We start from the raw sequence: 16,186 nt of genomic DNA, 5'->3' as shown, positions 1-16,186 counted from the left end.
ACTGTGAGCAGTATCCTAAGCATGGCAATCATTGTGAGCAGGATTGTAAGCATGGGAATCATTGTGAGCAGGATTGAAAGCATGGCAATCATTGTGAACAGGATTGCAAGCATTGCAATCATCGTGAGCAGTATTGCGAGCATGGCAATCATTGTGAGCGGTATTGTAAGCATGGCAATCATTGTGAGCAGGATTGTGAGCATGGCGATCATTGTGAGCAGGATTGTGAGCATGGCGATCATTGTGAGCAGGACTGTAAGCATGGCGATCATTGTGAGCAGGATTGTGAGCATGGCAATCATTGTGAGCAGTATCCTAAGCATGGCGATCATTGTGAGCAGTATTGTAAGCAAGGCGATCATTGTGAGCAGGATTGCAAGCATTGCAATCGTGAGCAGGATTGTAAGCAGTATTGTGAGCATGCCAATCATTGTGAGCAGGATTGTGAGCATGGCAATCTCTGTGAGCAGTATTGTAAGCGTGGCAATCATTGTGAGCAGTATTGTAAGCGTGGCAATCATTGTGAGCAGTATTGTAAGCATGGCGATCATTGTGAGCAGTATTGTGAGCATGGCAATCTCTGTGAGCAGTATCCTAAGCATGGCAATCACTGTGAGCAGTATCCTAAGCATGGCAATCACCGTGAGCAGTATTGTAAGCATGGCGATCACTGTGAGCAGTATCCTAAGCATGGCAATCATTGTGAGCAGTATTGTAAGCATGGCAATCATTGTGAGCAGTATTGTAAGCATGGCGATCACTGTGAGCAGGATTGCAAGCATTGCAATCGTGATCAGGATTGTAAGCAGTATTGTGAGCATGCCAATCATTGTGAGCAGGATTGTGAGCATGGCAATCATTGTGAGCAGGATTGCAAGCATTGCAATCGTGAGCAGGATTGTAAGCAGTATTGTGAGAATGCCAATCATTGTGAGCAAGATTGTGAGCATGGCAATCTCTGTGAGCAGTATCCTAAGCATGGCAATCATTGTAAGCAGTATTGTAAGCGTGGCAATCATTGTGAGCAGTATTGTAAGCATGGCGATCATTGTGAGCAGGATTGTAAGCAGTATTGTGAGCATGCCAATCATTGTGAGCAGGATTGTAAGCATGGCGATCACTGTGAGCAGTATCCTAAGCATGGCAATCACCGTGAGCAGTATTGTAAGCATGGCGATCACTGTGAGCAGTATCCTAAGCATGGCAATCATTGTGAGCAGTATTGTAAGCATGGCAATCATTGTGAGCAGTATTGTAAGCATGGCGATCACTGTGAGCAGGATTGCAAGCATTGCAATCGTGATCAGGATTGTAAGCAGTATTGTGAGCATGCCAATCATTGTGAGCAGGATTGTGAGCATGGCAATCATTGTGAGCAGGATTGCAAGCATTGCAATCGTGAGCAGGATTGTAAGCAGTATTGTGAGAATGCCAATCATTGTGAGCAAGATTGTGAGCATGGCAATCTCTGTGAGCAGTATCCTAAGCATGGCAATCATTGTAAGCAGTATTGTAAGCGTGGCAATCATTGTGAGCAGTATTGTAAGCATGGCGATCATTGTGAGCAGGATTGTAAGCAGTATTGTGAGCATGCCAATCATTGTGAGCAGGATTGTAAGCATGGCGATCACTGTGAGCAGTATCCTAAGCATGGCAATCATTGTGAACAGGACTGAAAGCATTACAATTATTGTGAGCAGGATTGCAATTATGGCAATCATCGTGAGCAGTATTAAAATCATGGCGATCATTGTGAGCTGGGTTGTAAGTATGGTGATCATTGTGAGCAGGATTGTAAGTATGGCGATCATTGTGAACTTTTTCAACTTTTACAATTCACGTGTTGAGTTTCAAGCATCGTAAGAGCCACGGGTCACCTTTAAGCAGTTGAAATGGGCACATCAGGGGCAGCCACCCTATTAGGATGAATGCGCTGCCCTCAGGGGGTGTACTGATAGTGCGCCACCGTTTTGTGGTGCCATATCAATGCATCTACTTAGGCCCAGTTTGCTTTGTCACCTCGTCCACAGTATGGCACGGGTTCAGGGGCAAACTGATTGGCTTCAAAAGCATTGTGCAAGTGAGTGGCCACCTGAGACCTATTACACATGGTGCCACAGCTGCGAAATGGGCATGGGCGGCCACCTTGTGCTCCCCCAGGGCACTATGGCATTATAGAAAAGGCCACAGACGCTTGTGTGCTCCCTTCTGCAATACTGAGGTCCCAGAACAATCCTGAGACTGTGCATCGGAACATTGCGCCATGCAAATGAGGAGATCACTTTGCCTCTGCACTTATGCTCGTTGCGCCCCTGGGGTTCTATGTGTAATGCGGCCTTTGGTGTACAGTATGTAGTAAGAGATGCATTTTAGGAGGGAGCGCTTAACTGATGCACAACGGACAGAAAGAGATGCATGCATTCTGAAACTGAGCACATGCCAGCGGTTCCACATATGAGAACAAATGCATTTTGAGGGAGAAGTGTGCACCTACCATAAAACAAGAAGCAATGCATTCTGGGAATGAGCACACATCTGGCGTTTTACTTAGGGGGAGATATCAATATTTAATATTGTTTATTTTTAGAAGTATTAATTGGGAAGTATATGTTTTTAACTTTTTCATTTGAGATGTTGAAGTAACACTGTGCACTGACTGCCAGAAAGCATTCTTTCCAGGATGTTGAACACAGTCCCAGAATGCATCTCTTCACTTTGCTGTACACCAAATGTGCATTCACTCCCAGAATGCATCTCTGCCTGCCCTATCTTTTCTGTGCAGAGATCTCCGCCAACGTGTTGGAGATTTTTCACATGCAAGTAGATGTGTTTGTAGTACATGTCGGAGGAACTGGGGGAATGACTGTCAAAAAAGAGAAAAGGCATGAGGTACTGGCTCCACAGGGCCTCTACCTTTGGAAATAAGGTGCCAGGGACAGGAAACAAGGATCTATAAATGTGGTTGTCATTTTTCCAAATTCCAGCTGCACAGAGTGTCTTTTAGGGTATTTCCTGTGCAATTATCCACTGGAGAGAAGGGTGGGAGGCGCAGACAGTCACTGGAATGTTTATTCAGAGATTACAGGCCAGTAGGCCAGACATTCCATATGTGGGTAGGACTGGGGAGGGCCTGCTCTGCACAGGTAGCCAAACCCCTTTCATTAGGTAGATTTCTGGGATGAATGTGGATCACAGATCAGAAACCATTCATTGTGAAATCACTACAAGTTCTACAAGCTACAGGTCTTGGGGTGCCGGGGGGCTGCTCCAAGTACAAGGAACGGGAATGGTCTTCTCCCTAGTGTGGAGCGGCACCATCTTGTGATACCCGCAGTTTTTCCTTGAAGAGGACACCGTTCCCACATCACACGGTATCCATAGATACCACTAGTAGAACAGCCACAGAGCATCTGCTATGGGGAAGAGAAGGCCCCAGTTATGGGGAACTGTCAGATTCCATCAAGAGGGTCATTAGCAGTGCTTAAATTGTAAAAATAAATAATTGCTAGGGCCCTGGTCAGGAGACCACTGCAGCTTGAACCACCAATTGCCCATACTACAACTACTAACCATCACACTCTTACAAGTGTGACAATTTGGATTATTCGATGCCACCCAAAGTGATAGGAATGGTTTGGGGGTAGGTATTAGTCATATTTAATGTATATTGAATGATTAAACAACTGATACTGTACCAGTCTCAAAAATTAGGTTTACAGCACCACCATGTGGCAGGCTGTTATAAGTGCTGGTGTTCAAAATTAAGACCCGGTGCTAAGCACCAGAAATCACCGGCTCAAATTAAACACTGGTCAATAGGCAACTCTCCAGGAATACAAGGGAAAATGTCCAAGTCCCTGCCTGTAAACTCCACTACCCCAAAGCCAGGTGCGAGTGGGACCACCCTGGGTGCAGGTACACCATGGCTGCTACTGAGGCAAGAATCATCATGTGCCCCTCGTGTTCTCATAGGTGCCGAGGCCACTGGGGAATCACACAGAGCAAATCAGAAAAGTGAAAAGGGCAGGATGGCACGGCTGTCTCCACTGTGGGGGCTTTGTCCCTCATAGCGGCTACCCGCTGTTTTGAAAAGCTGGGGTCAAATCTACTCGAACACTATCATTGTTAAACACGTCAGGGCCATGGCTTTCAATGGTGCACCAGGAAGCATGGCACCAGGGCCCAGAAACCCGAGGGTCTTTTTGAACCCAGATGATGGCTGTATTAAACTAGGAGGACCATTTTCTTTGCTTGCAGTACGAACCGTGTGAACCTCGCTACTTCACTGAAACCCACCCAGTTTCTCATCATAATATATACGAACACTATATGGGATCAGCTTACATAGTAATTCTCAGGACTTTTTTATCAAGGCAGGTATTGCATAGAGGTGGGCAGACTAAAGCAAGGATATACTGACCAGCCAGTCACTAGCCACAGCCATGAGGAAACCAATCTTCGATCATTCGGAACGTACAGGGACTTTCCCCTCTGTGACCCCGGATATATTCTGGTCAAGTTGGACCACATGCAGGTGGTGAAAATATGGTCCTGTTGCCTCTTTCTTCTTTTGGCAGACCATGTTCCATGGACACGTGACGGTACATGTTTGATTCCTGAAATGAAATATACACCATTTACAAAAATCCTAAAACCAGAAGTATGATGTGTGCTAGGTGCAGGTGCACATACCTCTCTGCTTTAGTATCAGTCATTTCAGAGCCCTCGTTCCACTGCTGCCCCCACTGCCAGGTGTCACTCTCAGCTCACCCAGACTGTTCCTGGGAGGACAGGACTGGCTGTGTGACTCTCAGCTCACCCGGGACTGCTCCTGGGAGGACAGGACTGGCTGTGTCACTCTCACCTCACCCGGGACTGCTCCTGGGAGGACAGGACTGGCTGTGTCACTCTCACCTCACCCGGGACTGCTTCTGGGAGGGTAGGCATGTAATCGGTACAAGGCTGTGTCACTCTCAGCTCACCCGGGACTGAACCTGGGAGGACAGGACTGGCTGTGTGACTCTTAGCTCACCCGGGACTGCTCCTGGGAGGACAGTACTGGCTGTGTCATTCTCAGCTCACCCGGGACTGCTCCTGGGAGGACAGTACTGGCTGTGTGACTCTCAGCAAACCCGGTACTGCTCCCGAGAGGACAGGACTGGCCGTCAATCTCATCTCACCCAGCACTGTTCCTTGGAGGGCAGTTGTGTAATCTGGGCAAGGCTGTGTTGCTTTCAGCTCACCCTGGACTGCTCCAGGGAAGACAGGCGTGTAATCTGGGAAAAGCTGTGTCACTCTCAGCTCACCCTGGACTGCTCCAGGGAGGACAGGCGCGTAATCTGGGCACGGCTATGTCACTCTCAGCTCACCCAGGACTGCTCCTGGAAGGACAGAACTGAAATCTGGGCATGGATGTGTTACTCTCAACTCACTCTAGACTGCTCTTGGGAGGACAGGCTTGTAATCTGGGCAAGGCGGTCACTCTCAGCTCACCCAGAACTGCTCCAGGGAGGACAGGACTTGCTGTGTCACTCTCAGCTCACCCACGACTGCTCCTTGCAGGACAGGTATGTAATCTGGGCAAGGCTGTGTCACTCTCAGCTCACCTGGGACTGCTCCTTGGAGGACATGCATGTAATATGGGCAAGGCTGTTGTTCTCTCAGCTCAGCCTAGACTGCTCCACAGAGGATAGGCGTGTAATGTGGGCAAGGCTGTGTCACTCTCATCTCAACCATGAATGTCCCTGGGAGCACAGGTATGTAATTTAGGCAAGGCTATGCCACGCTCAGCTCACCCTGGACTGCTCCTGAGAGGACAAGAGTGTAATCTGGGCCAGGCTGTGTCACTCTCAGCTGACCCTGGAGTGCTCTTGGGAGAACAGTGTGTAATCTGGGCAAGGCTGTTTGTGACCAGTGTATGTAGGCCCAGCGCAGGCAGTAGGACATGCCTTGCAGGGCAGTTTCCCGTTCAAGGCGGCGCACAGGAGCATAGGCTTGTCTTCAAGTCCTGACGTTTAGTGCCAGCCTAAGGACAGCTGCAGAGTTCTGATAAAATGGCACCCTTGAATGATGCCGCGGAAGAAAGTGATGCATTGGTGGATAGCCGCTGCCCCCCCCAATGTGTGCCACCATCATGCTTGAAGATTCCAGCCATCCAGAGCTGGGAGGCTTTTAAGGGCATCTTGAGAGCTGTCTGGTGCGCTGTGTAGCCATCCCTTTGATATCAGTGCTTTCGCCAGGCAAAAGAGGGCGCTTCTCAACACACACCACAGGAGGGTCTGCCCAGGTGATGTTACCTTGCAGCAGAGCCCTGGCAAGATGTGGGTTCCACATGTTGGTGGATTCCTGAGGCTTCTCCAGATACAAGGAAGATGGAAGACTATGGCACATAAGTAAGAAACCCCACAGTTACAGCGTCTTCATAGAGTACACAAACCATGGAACACAGACTGCCACTCGCTCACCACACACAGCATGCGCACAATCAGAAGGGACATTAGGTAACACCCTCAGTGACGCAGGCAAAACAGTTTCTGAGTGGGCCAGGCACCCAACCAGCCACGAGTCGCTGCACATCCTAGCGAGGAAACAGTACCACCTTGACAGTCGATGTGGTACACTCTGGGTACGTCCTCAAAGAAGCAGCTGTTTAACATCCTTCTGGAGGAGGAATAAAAACCTGCAGAGGGTGGAAGGGTACTGCGGTCATAGGGATAAAAAGTCAAAGTGGTTGCAACAACAGGACCACAGTTTGTAATCCTCAAGTGTCCAGTACGCTTCCTAAAAACACTCTGGGGCAAGCCCCGTGCGCTGCCAGAATGTCACTTTTTTGACACGGCCTGCAGACCCATATATATGAGGACACATGAAGCCACTTTGCGTGGCTTTTCGTGGCCTCATAGATATGTAGTAAGGCAAAGCAGGGCAAGTCGCTGCATCACCTTACTCTCCGCAAGGGAGGCGTTCCATGGGCGTTGCATGTTCCCATGCAACACCCATGGATTTTGACACTGCTCCTCATTTAGAAGGCCATGTAAACCTGGGAATGCACCAAATTATATGTCTCCCCAGGGCAGGCGCAACAAGGAGAAATATCTTGATTTCTCTTCGTTTTTTCCTCTTTCCATGTGTGCTGCATTGCGCAGCACACATAGAAAGAGGAAAACGCCTCCATTGACTATTTGTGCAGGAAGGTGCCCCTTTCTGCACAAAAGCAATCCCGCATGCGATGGAGGCACCCTTGCACCATGGTACAAGGTTGCCTGAGTTGGTGCTAGGTGCCCAAAAGGGCACCAGCGCAAGGGGAAAGGTCAGGAATGTGCCGTATTTCATCAATACAGTGCATTTCGGCCCTTTCCGAGTGATGCAGGGCAGCACAGCAAGGTCACATGCTGTGCTGCCCTGCACCACCTTTTAAGTAAGAATGCCCTCTTTCTGTAAGAAGGAAACAGTTGTGCAGTGGAGCAGGGGCAACTGCCTCAGTGTAAAGGAGCCTGGGTTCAACAGACACCATCAATACCAGCCACACTTACGTAATCTAGCTTCACCGCAGTACTACAAATACTGCGTTATTATAAATTTTGAAATAAGAAAGAGGGACCCTGACAATGACCATGAAGACCCCAGTCCACCCACACCCAATGCAATCTGCAGCCCACCATCCACTGCAGCTCTGATCTATACTATGCATCCAATCACCACCCTACACATTCCACCTCCAACGCACCCATAAGCACACACCACATGTAGACATGAGAACTACTTCATTTTTTGTTTGTTTTGTAACTCTACTGCTCACAGCTTGTCTTCTTAGTGCTTCCTTCGTGGCTGGACTGCCCAACCAGCTGCTGGTTCTGCCTTTATGGACATCAAAAAACAAAGTAATGGATTGAATGCTTGAATTAATCTCGGCCACTGGCGATCACTCAGGGCCACATGCCACCCCAGTTTGGACCCAGCCGTATGCAAACCAGTCTTGAACCCGCTCCCCATGGGAACAGTCCAACCAGAACTGCCAAATGAGGTCCACCTTGGCAAAGCTCTTGCTCTTGTTATAGGCTGATCTGCCAGGTATAGCTTGATTCCAGTGGCACAGTGAGCACAGGACCCACGTCTGAGCATACTTGTCACACTTAGGGCATCAAAAACAAAGTGAAGGATGGAATGCTTGCATTCATCTCAGCCACTGGTGATCGCTCGGGCTACATGCCAATCCATCAGGATGAGTATGCCAAGACGTGCGTACTGTGCACAATGTCTCACTGAAACCAAGCTGTACCCGGCTGATAAGCCCATAACTAGGGTGAATCCGGTCCTGTCTTGCTTATGTTCCAGTTCAGGAAGGATCTGGTTTGGCAGTTCAGGCTGGACTATTCCCATTGCAGCAGGATGGAGACTGATTTGCATATAGCTGGGTCCATACTGAGGTGGCATGTTGAGCAAAATAACAATGGATTGGGATGCGGCCCGAGAATTACCAGCGGCTGGGATTGATTCAAGGACTCCATCTATTACCTTTTAGAATACTTTGGGGTTCCGTCTCTATGGCACTACGTACAGTGCCGTCAGCATGCTCAGTCTCCACTGGGTAAGTGTAAATATGTCTGGACCTCCAACATGGTGATGGCTTGTTCCTGAGTATTGAGGAATTACGTTAAAACGTTAGAGATGCCCTGCAGTAAAGTCTTTCCTAGGATTATGATAATTCAGGGAATCTGGAGGCGTCTACCAGGTGTATTGCAGGACCACTTGCTGCTTTCATACCTGTTATTCGGCATGGCTGACCCGCAGAGTTGTGGGGCACCACAGTGGGACAGAATCCAAAGTTCTTTGTCCATTTCAGCAAGACACAGCTGTTGAGCCGGTGGCAGGTCACCGTGGCACCAACTCATCTTCAGCCATGGACACATACGTTGTGCATGGCCAGCACACTACTGGTTCAGGAGGATGTTCTCTTCCCATCACAACCACAGCCTCAGGCCCCCCACTTATCTTCTATCGACTGCTGGTCTTGTTATTGTGGGGAAACAGTAGCTGTCTTGGCCTCCAGTGTCCGAAGTAGCACTTTACTTTGATGTCAGAAATGTCCTTGCCTTTCATTGAATAATCAGCGATTGCCTTCCAGTGTTGTCAGGCTGTGTTAAGTGGTTCAGGTGGGCCATGACCAGTGGATTTTGGGGGGCTCTCTACGAGCCTTAGGGCTCAAAGTATGGGTCCAGCAGAAATGCAAGCTGATCTCCTTCTCCCTGGGACAATTCTCAGACGACCACAATTTTATGCCCCTTGCTCACACAGCAGAGTTTTGTTGCTCCCCTCTATGGTCCATCTTATCTTCCTCTACTGCCCAGAGTTTGGCTTGTCCCCCAGCACAGAACCCACCTATGTTGGATGGTGCTAGATCAGGTATACACCTGAGCATTGCACAAGCATATCTCATGCAAACACCTACACAGTAGTTCTGTATAGTGTGAACCAGACCCAACAGGGCAGCAGAGTGCTGTACCAAGAGAGATGGGATAGTAATTACACGCTGGGCCATGCAAGGACATGATTTGACTATGGAAAATACAGAACCATGACAAGAGTCTAAGGCCCATATTTATACTTTTTGACACAAACCTGCAATAGCGCAGGTTTGCGTCAAAAAGTATAGCCCCGGCTAGAGTCATTCCTGGACGGGCGTCATATTTAAGCTATGACGCTAGCCGGTGCTAAGGCCCGGTTAGCATAAAAAAAAATATGCTAACCGGGTAGGGGAGGCGTAGGGAAAACTGGAGGTTGTGCGGGAAAGAATGGCGCTAGTCAGGTTAGAGTAAAAAAAAATACTCTAACCTGACTAGCATCATTCTTTTGACGCACAACCCCATGGACATGACCCCTATCTTAGTAAAGGCAGGAGTCATGCCCCCAGCCCAATGGCCATTGGGCACAGTGCCATGTAGGGGGCCCCAGGTTAGGCCCCCCTATAGCACTTTAGAATTTTTTTTGTTTAAGTTAACCTGGACTTACCTGGGATGGGTCCCCCCCATCCTTAGGTGTCCTCCAGGTGTGGGTGCGGGTGGGTGGGGGTGTCCCTGTGGGCAGGGAAGGGCACCTGTGGGCTGTTTCCATCGTCTCTGACCATGGAAATGACCCCACAGGTACCCTAACGCCTGCCCTGACTCAGGCGTTAAATAATGGCGCTTAGCAGGCTTAGCGCCATTATTTAAGGCCCTCCTCCTACCGTGCGTGATTTTTGCACAGGAGGATAAATAAGGCGCTAGGGCCTTTAAGTCATTGTTTGGCCGGGAACGCCTACCTTGCATCTCATTGACTCAAGGTAGGTTTTTACAATAAAAAAAATGACGCTAACTCCATAACTTTGGCGCTAGACGGGTCTAGCGCCAAAGTATAAATATGGAGTTATGTTTGCGTTGAATTAGTGTAAAAAAAAAGAAAATTAGGATAATTCGACGCAAACAGAGTATAAATATGGGCATTAGTATTTTTACGATAAGCCTCATCACAGCTTTCAAGCTATGAGAGGATCCCCCTGCAGATGTCTCGGGTAGACAGAGTAGCAGTATGAGCCTGTTTTGAGAAGAGATCGCCTTAACAGAGGGTGGAATACGTTAGCCACTCCCTGGCAAGATCTTTGTTGGCTAGATCACTAGGTAAATTCTCACGTAACGAATAATGGAAGCTAATTTGATTACATTTCTTAATTCTATTGGAATTCAGTTAAGTGAGCGTAAAATACACCAGATGTGGTCAGATCTGCCGGCTCAAGAGATCAGCCAAGGTGCTGCGTTAGGAGATGCTTTAAACAAGGCAAGGGGAATTATCGGGATTTGATTCTAGATAGGAGTAGGAATAGAGCTTGTACTGCTGATTTGTGGTCCTTATGTGGAAGGATGCATTTCATGCCTCATAGAAGTGTGAAGTGGTGGTGCACGGTTTTCACTAGTTCATTTATGTACATCCATGGACACGATTTTGCTAGAGATAAAGCATAAGGATTTATCACTGTTTGATTGCAGACAAGTAAGCTATCCTTAGAATGGAGCGGAGCATCTCAGGAGCAAGACGAGGACATTACAAAACTGGGTTTCTTCGTCTAGGGAGATGACAAATACAGCTGTAGGTCATCAGCGTTAAGGCGGAAGGAGATCTTTGACTGTTGTAGAAAGGAGCACAGGGATTCAATGTGTATAAAGATTGAAGAGTGTTAGGAAAAGAATAGATCCTTGGGTTGAGCCCGGTTGAGAGGGAGGGAACTCATAAATTAATTTGTAGATTTTATTTGTTGGAACAGTTGGTCAAGTGATACTCAAACCATTTCAATGCTGAAGTCCAGATTCACATTTGTACTTACATGGAATTCAAAAGGGGGCCATAGCTCACTTTGTATGGGAAAGCAAAACCCCAGGGTCTCGGAGGTGACTTTGTCCAAGAGACAGGACAAGCCCTCAGTAGTGGTAAAGGAAGCACTTTCTTCTATCCTACTGCAGCATTAATTATGGCTCCCAACGCATCGCAGGCCGAGCGGAAATAGATTCACACACACCAATAATACAAACTTAGATCATCAGAAGAACCTGAATATAAGCAAGGTCACCACTTTTCCATTCCAGTTGCCCACCCCCCCCCTAATTTATAATCATGATTTTTCCACCAGGGCAGCTTGACTAACCGGTCTTATAGGTTGAAGGAATAGGCCCACAAAGATGACATCCTTTTTTTTTGATGATGGAAATTTAAAAACCAGACAAGATTGTAAAGATTCCCATCAAGTCCTCCTAGTGACAGATTTATTTGGCTACAGGCAGTACATTGGGTCGGAATAGGGGGAAGACAGTTCTAATGGGGCAAAGAAATGACTCCTGGAGAAACAATTTTCGAGCAGGCCCCCATCTGGAAAGGGACCTCCCCTCCTACACCAAGCCCTAGACACAAGTCCTTTGTAAATCTGACATTGATACATGGAAAAGTGTGAGGAGCAGCTTAGATGAGGAAGAGTCAAGAATTCCTATAAAGTGTTACTCTGATGATACTTGACTCCAGTCATAATTAGCACCAGGATACCCTTGCGCTTTATAACTACATAAAACATAACTTAAATCCATGTTTGGAGGTTCAGATGTACTTGAGATTGCCAAATGAGTGCTACAATGGCATGTATCTAGAGGTTTTACTTCAAATTCAACCATACTGGGTGTCCTTGTTGTTCCTTATTAAAGATATTACAGGCATAGATTTACCATTCAATCCAATTGTAATAACGTTGAACACCCATGGGAGGACAGGGTATATCCAGTGCTTAATTTGAGCCAGTGTTTTCCAGGGCTCGGCACCACCACTTAATTTTCAACACCGGGTCTAATGATAGTTTGCCACATGGTGGCACTGTTTATCTAACTTAGAGATGAGCACAAGACAGTTGTTTGATAATTCAACATGCCTTTCAAATGACTAATACCTGCCACCCAAGCCATTCCTATAACTTTAGGGGCCAGGAATAGTCTGAATTGTCTTACTTGGGGGAGTGTCACACTTAGTAGCTGGGTCACTGGAGGCACTGGCAGGGTCAGTGGGTGGTATAAGCTGCAGTGGCCTTCTGAGAAGGGCCAGACACTTATTTTTTTCACAAATTAAGAACTTGGGGCCTGTTTCATGAAAAGTGTGTGCCGCCTTTGCGTCATTTGTTGACGCAAAAGCGCTGCAAACACAAAACACAATTATATTTTGTAAGTTTACGCCACTTTTGGGTCAAGAAATGACGCAAAGGGGGCGCTAACTTTTCATTTTGTAAGTTTGCCCCGATTTTGCATAAAAAAATGACACAAAGGCGACGCTAACGTTTCATACATCAGGCCCTTGGTATATACCAGGTGCTCTTACACAGGAAGTCTTGACCCTTGCCAAATGTTGGAAGTAAAATACCCCTTCTCCATTAGACATATAGAGGGCAGATATATGGCCCTTGTATTCAAGGGAGAAACTAACAACAGTAATAGCTGATAAAATGCATATATTGGAAAGGACATGTAAACCACTCAAAACGTATGTTAATAACCAACTGGGGTGGTTGGAGAATGGTAAGGCATGTTCCCAAGAGGAGGCTACACAGAAAATCTGGATCTTCTGAAGACAACAAAACTGAAACCGAACCAGTCTGGGGGCTTGAGGGTCCATAAATTATCATCTCTTCTCAGGTACTGAAATCTTTAGGCAACTCTATCATTGAACAGAAGTTTAGAACTCTTGCCTTCCTCTCATGAAAGCTTTTGCTAAATAGCCCAGTCCTCCCTAACTACTTGTGTGTTGTTGCTTTGGTTTTGTTCACCTGAAAACCTAAATGGTGCGTTAGAAAAAAGAGTGGTATAGTTGACTATATTAAACTAAGCTGATAAGTCAGGAAGGATTTGGAGTCAGAGTGTGTTGTCCACTATATATACAATATGGCAATCTTCGCGATATGGTGGAACAGAAGCCCGATTGTAAATAGTCTAGTACAGTGGTTCCCAACCTGTGGGCCGGGGACCCCTGGGGGTCCGCGAAGCTCCCTCAAGGGGTCCGCGACTGCTTTGAAAATGAAATAATATTAACTTATTAGGTCCCCAGCTCCACTAATGACTCAGAGGGGGGGTCCCCATATTCCAATAATGATTCTGTGGGGGTCCCCGGGTTCAAGTAATGATAAAGTGGGGGTCCACAAAAGTCAAAAGGTTGGGAACCACTGGTCTAGTAGACGATTGTCCACGATTAAAAGAGTGAGTTTGCAGCTTTCCAAACCTTTAGCTATGAAAGGCAGAATATAAATGCATCGGAAATTGTTCAGACCTGCTGGTTCTGTACTCTGCTTATTCAGCCAGAGTGAGGTGTCTAAGATTTAGGTTTGTTTAGGTTTGTTAAGTGGGGGATCATGGATGGACTTCACCACGTTTGCTGGGATCACGTCTGAAAAAAGGTGGTTAAAGTTCTACAGTGATGTTTGACAGATCTGCCTACTCAACCGCAGGCAATTTGCATATTAGGGTTGCATCGGGAAGTAACTCAGGTACGTTAGTCTTGAAAGAGGCAAATTATTCTGCAATAGAAGAATTTCCTAATTTTTTGAAGTTTCCCTGGATTCTTCGGCATCCTGTGAACTGGCAGGTTTAAGTGTTTTTCAAAACTTCAAAGAATTTCTTTGGGTGGTTTTTGGCCATGCTGATTTTTGAACTGATGTAGCCTTTGCTTCAAATATGTGATATATGATATGTGTAATCCTTTTGATTGAGTCCTAGATGAGTTAGGTTCAGATTGAGTTCTTTGTTTGAGATCTACTGCAAAAAAGTTGTGTAATTCTTCCGGCTTTTCTGTTTGAGGGGGTATATATCTGCTACATCCATCATGGTTCTGTGGTAATGAGTGGGCAGATCGTTGTCATCTTGGTACATTATAGGGCTTTGAAGCTGGGTGGCTCTCTTGTGGTCTAGGTGAGATCTGTTGGAGTCTCTGAAGTTTCTCAGCCAGACCGTTTGTTTCCTTATTTGGCCCCGGCTCAGAGTTTTGGTGCAATAATTGGAGAAATGGATTATTAAGTGGAAAGAACAGTCCACTGAGGTAGTTTTTTTTGTAGCTCTAAGACTTTACAGAAGTTTTATATCCTCTGTGGTGGCATTCCACACAGGCAATTTGTGAATGTGGCTGGTGTCCTGGTGTACACCATAGGATTTTTGTCTTAAAGTGTTGCCTCATTATTCTAGTCTGTGATCTTTTATACAAAAATATTGTGATGGCTTGGGAGTCCAGAAGCTCAGCAGGACTCAACCCTGATGGTGGCAAGAACGAACCCAACGCAGAACAGTAGACAGGAAGACTAGCGCTTTTGCTGCTCAGCACGAAGAATCTCCACAGTTCAGCAAGTGATACCTAGGCCCATATTTATACTTTTTTTTAGCACCGCATTTGCGCTGCTTTTTGACGCAAAAGCGTCACAAACTTACAAAATACAATTGAATTTGATTTGAAAAAAAGTATAAATATAGGCCTTAGTGCCATAACTGTACAGCAACGCTGAATGGGGGGGGGGGGTGCCTTGTTTTTTCGAATTTGACCTGTGAATCAAATTACTCAAGGAAGAGGCTTGTAATGTCTTTTTCACACTGGCCACAGAAAAGTATTTTGCTGCCCTTGAGCATTGGCTACAAAAGGGAAAAGGTTTGCACTGCGGAGAGAGAGAGAGGGAGGGACAGTTTTTTTTTTTTTTGGTCAATGTTCCCAAAAGCATCTCTGCAGAGGAGGTACGACCCTACTCCTCCCTGCTTGTTGATGTACCACATCGCGGTAGTGTTATCCGTCAGGACTTGGACCGACTGACCGCAAAGAGAGGAGAGGAAGGCCTTGAAAGCCAGACGTATCACCCGCAATTCCAACAGATATGAAACATCTGTTCCACAGGAGACCAAAGACCTTTGACCTCCAGGTCCCCCAGATGAGCTCCCACCCTATAGTGGAAGCATCCATTATGAACGTGGCCACCGGAGGCGGAAGTGAAAATGGCCTTTCTTGTGAAAGATTGCTGTCCACCATCGCAGATTCGCCACAGCGCCTCTGTAGATCGTTATTGACTCCTCGAGATCCCCTGTGTGTTGAAACCACTGCCTCCGGAGGGACCACTGAAGAGCCCTCATGTGCCAGTGTCATGAGTGACCAACAGAATGCAAGAAGCAAACAGACGTAGGTCCTTGAGGACTGGAACAACCGCTCCATTTCGACCACTGGAATCAACGCCTGAATGTCCTGAATCCACTGAGGCGGAGGAAAGGCCCGATCAAATGTTGTGTCCAGTACTGCCCCTATGAACAGGAGGCGCTGAGAGGGCTCCAGGGGAGATTTGGGCACGTGTATCGAAAAGTCCAGATCGAACAACTGGGTTGTCATCTGCAGGAGATGCAGCACAAGCTCTGGAGACTTGGCTTGATCAACCAGTCGTCCAGGTAAGGGAATACCGATATTCCCTTCCTCCTGAGATTTGCCACTACCACTGCCATCACCTTCGTGAAGACTTGAGGTGCTGAAGTAAGACCAAAAGGAAGGACCGCAAACTAGTAGTGTTGCGACCCTACCACAAAACGGAGATACTTCCTGTGCAACTTCAGAATAGGGATATGAAAGTAAGCATCCTGCAAGTCGACAAACACCATCCAATCCTCTTTGTTCA

The sequence above is a fragment of the Pleurodeles waltl genome, chromosome 6 (genome assembly GCF_031143425.1).
Source record: "Pleurodeles waltl isolate 20211129_DDA chromosome 6, aPleWal1.hap1.20221129, whole genome shotgun sequence".
In the NCBI taxonomy this organism is placed as follows: domain Eukaryota; kingdom Metazoa; phylum Chordata; class Amphibia; order Caudata; family Salamandridae; genus Pleurodeles; species Pleurodeles waltl.
Note: the sequence above shows the minus strand (reverse complement) of the source record.